Genomic DNA, 4,469 nt, shown 5'->3' with positions numbered 1-4,469 from the left:
CCCAGGCTCATGGAGGGGCAGTCTTCTGCTGAGACTGGTTGGGGCTGAGGGAAAGAACCAGGAAAAAGACATGCTGGATAGGGGGGCAGAGATCGATCACTAATGATTAAATGCGGAGTGATGCATACAGAGCAAAAAGAGAAAGAAACAGTGCATCATGGGAACCCCCCCACAGTCTACGTCTAAAGCAGCATAACCAAGGGATAGTCCAGGGTCACCCGATCCAGCCCTAACTATAAGCCTTAGCGAAAAGGAAAGTTTTAAGCCTAATCTTAAAAGTAGAGAGGGTATCTGTCTCCCTGATCTGAATTGGGAGCTGGTTCCACAGGAGAGGAGCCTGAAAGCTGAAGGCTCTGCCTCCCATTCTACTCTTACAAACCCTAGGAACTACAAGTAAGCCTGCAGTCTGAGAGCGAAGCGCTCTATTAGGGTGATATTGTACTACGAGGTCCCTAAGATAAGATGGGACCTGATTATTCAAAACCTTATAAGTAAGAAGAAGAATTTTAAATTCTATTCTAGAATTAACAGGAAGCCAATGAAGAGAGGCCAACACGGGTGAGATATGCTCTCTCCTGCTAGTCCCCGTCAGTACTCTAGCTGCAGCATTTTGAATTAACTGAAGGCTTTTTAGGGAACTTTTAGGACAACCTGATAATAAAGAATTACAATAGTCCAGCCTAGAGGAAATAAATGCATGAATTAGTTTTTCAGCATCACTCTGAGACAAGACCTTTCTGATTTTAGAGATATTGCGTAAATGCAAAAAGGCAGTCCTACATATTTGTTTAATATGCGCTTTGAATGACATATCCTGATCAAAAATGACTCCAAGATTTCTCACAGTATTACTAGAGGTCAGGGAAATGCCATCCAGAGTAAAGATCTGGTTAGACACCATGCTTCTAAGATTTGTGGGGCCAAGTACAATAACTTCAGTTTTATCTGAGTTTAAAAGCAGGAAATTAGAGGTCATCCATGTCTTTATGTCTGTAAGACAATCCTGCAGTTTAGCTAATTGGTGTGTGTCCTCTGGCTTCATGGATAGATAAAGCTGGGTATCATCTGCGTAACAATGAAAATTTAAGCAATACCGTCTAATAATACTGCCTAAGGGAAGCATGTATAAAGTGAATAAAATTGGTCCCAGCACAGAACCTTGTGGAACTCCATAATTAACTTTAGTCTGCGAAGAAGATTCCCCATTTACATGAACAAACTGTAATCTATTAGACAAATATGATTCAAACCACCGCAGCGCAGTGCCTTTAATACCTATGACATGCTCTAATCTCTGTATAAAATTTATGGTCAACAGTATCAAAAACAGCACTGAGGTCCAACAGAACAAGCACAGAGATAAGTCCACTGTCCGAAGCCATAAGAAGATCATTTGTAACCTTCACTAATGCTGTTTCTGTACTATGATGAATTCTAAAACCTGACTGAACCTCTTCAAATAGACCATTCTTCTGCAGGTGATCAATTAGCTGTTTTACAACTACCCTCTCAAGAATCTTTGAGAGGAAAAGGAAGGTTGGAGATTGGCCTATAATTAGCTAAAATAGCTGGGTCAAGTGATGGCTTTTTAAGTAATGGTTTAATTACTGCCACCTTAAAGCCTGTGGTACATAGCCAACTAACAAAGATAAGTTGATAATATTTAAGATTGAAGCATTAAATAATGGTAGGACTTCCTTGAGCAGCCTGGCAGGAATGGGGTCTAATAAACATGTTGATGGTTTGGATGAAGTAACTAATGAAAATAACTAAGACAGAACAGAGAGAAAGAGTCTAACCAAATACCGGCATCACTGAAAGCAGCCAAAGATAACGATACATCTTTGGGATGGTTATGAGTAATTTTTCTCTAATAGTCAAATTTTGTTAGCAAAGAAAGTCATGAAGTCATTACTAGTTAAAGTTAATGGAATACTCAGCTCAATAGAGCTCTGACTCTTTGTCAGCCTGGCTACAGTGCTGAAAAGAAACCTGGGGTTGTTCTTATTTTCTTCAATTAGTGATGAGTAGAAAGATGTCCTAGCTTTACGGAGGGCTTTTTTATAGAGCAACAAACTCTTTTTCCAGGCTAAGTGAAGATCTTCTAAATTAGTGAGACGCCATTTCCTCTCCAACTTACGGGTTATCTGCTTTAAGCTACGAGTTTGTGAGTTATACCACGGAGTCAGACACTTCTGATTTAAAGCTCTCTTTTTCAGAGGAGCTACAGCATCCAAGTTGTCTTCAATGAGGATGTAAACTATTGACGAGATACTCTAACTCCCTACAGAGTTTTAGGTAGCTACTCTGCTCTGTGTGGTATATGACAATAGAGAACATAAAGAAGGAATCATATCCTTAAACCTAGTTACAGCGCTTTCTGAAAGACTCTAGTGTAATGAAACTTATTCCCCACTGCAGGGTAGTCCATCAGGGTAAATGTAAATGTTATTAAAAAATGATCAGACAGAAGGGAGTTTTCAGGGAATACTGTTAAGTCTTCTATTTCCATACATAAGTCAAAACAAGATCTAAGATATGATTAAAGTGGTGTGGGTGGACTCATTTACTTTTTGAGCAAAGCCAATAGAGTCTAATAATAGATTAAATGCAGTGTTGAGGCTTGTCATTCTCAGCATCTGTGTGGATGTTAAAATCGACCCACTATAAGTATCTTATCTGAGCTAAGCACTAAGTCAGACAGAAGGTCTGAAAATTCACAGAGAAAATCACAGTAAAGACCAGGTGGACGATAGATAACAAATAAAACTGGGATTTTGGGACTTCCAATTTGGATAGGACAAGACTAAGGAGACAAGCTTTCAAATGAAGTTAAAGCTCTGTCTAGGTTTTTGATTAATTAATAAGCTGGAATGGAAGATTGCTGCTAATCCTCCGCCCCGGCCCGTACTACGAGCATTCTGACAGTTAGTGTGACTCGGGGTGTTGACTTCATTTAAACTAACATATTCATCTGCTGTAACACCAGGTTTCTGTTAGGCAGAATAAATCAATACGTTGATCAATTATTATATCATTTACCAACAGGGACTTAGAAGAGAGAGGACCTAATGTTTAATAGACCACATTTAACTGTTTTAGTCTGTGGTGCAGTTGAAGGTGCTATATTATTTTTCTTTTTGAATTTTTTTTGCTTAAATAGATTTTTGCTGGTTATTGGTGGTCTGGAAGCAGGCACCGTCCTCTACGGGGATGGGGTAATGAGGGGATGGCAGGGGGAGAGAAGCTGCAGAGAGGGTATAAGACCACAGCTCTGCCTCCTGGTCCCAACGCTAGACAGTCACAGTTTGGAGGATCCAAGAAAATTGGCCAGATTTCTAGAAATGAGAGCTGCTCCATCTAAAGTGGGATGGATGCCGTCTCTCCTGAAGTGAGAGAACTTGCAAAACCGCAGGGTGTTCAAATACTTATTTTCCTCACTGTATGTAGATAGGTGTGTGCCTTTTCAAATCACGTCCAATCATTTGAATTTACCCCAGGGGTACTCTAATTAAGCTGCAGAAACATCTCATGATCAGTGGAAACAGGAGGCACCAGAGCTCAATTTTGAGCTTCATGGCAAAGGCTATGAATACTTGAGTCCTTTTTTTTTTTTTTTTAACCTCTTTTTCAAATTTTAAAAAATTTAAAAAAACCTTTAAAAAAAAAAAAAAAAAAAACTTTTTTCATATTGTCATTATGGGGTAGTGAGTGTAGAATTTTGAGGGAAAAAAAAAAATACATTTCATTCCATTTGGATAAGGTGGTAAATAAAAATGGGAAAAAGAAGTGCTGTGATAACTTTCTGGATGCACCGTTACACAATTTATAGTATGTTCAGTGCAGTTTTCTTTTCAACATACAACTAACGTTAATAGATGTGCAGCATTGAACACTGCCATCTCAAACAATGTGAGTTGATTGTGTTTGACAGAAACCAAACGGTCAACAGAATGGCTGCCAGAACAGCAAGTCGGTGGACATGTCAACTGTGCTGGATCACAATCACATTGAAGAAAAACTACAAGGCGGGAAAGAAATGATCGTGGCTATGTTGCTTTAACCTATCAATCTAGCTGGTTGACACAGAGCCTGCAGGGTTTATTCACACAAAACAAGACCTCCGGAACAGCAAGTCACACTCATGCTGAGGTAATTACTATGTGCGTGCACACGACACACCTCACCTACCATTATCACAAAGGGATAAATATATTTTAATGGCTCTTTATGTTTGGGTAAAAGTACAGTATCCAATACACAAGAAAATCTCATGAAAATATTGCACATACACATTTATTGGTTCACATACAAAAAAACCTAATTACACTAATAAAAAAAATTATAAATTTACATGAAATAAGCATACCAGTCTTGGATTATGTGTACATAAATACAGGCTCCCAGGGTTCAGTCCATCAGTGCGACACTTGAACAGGAGGAGCCGCTGCCACCGTATCAGTTTCACA

This window comes from Thalassophryne amazonica, chromosome 5 (genome assembly GCF_902500255.1).
Source record: "Thalassophryne amazonica chromosome 5, fThaAma1.1, whole genome shotgun sequence".
Taxonomy (NCBI): Eukaryota; Metazoa; Chordata; class Actinopteri; order Batrachoidiformes; family Batrachoididae; genus Thalassophryne; species Thalassophryne amazonica.
Note: the sequence above shows the minus strand (reverse complement) of the source record.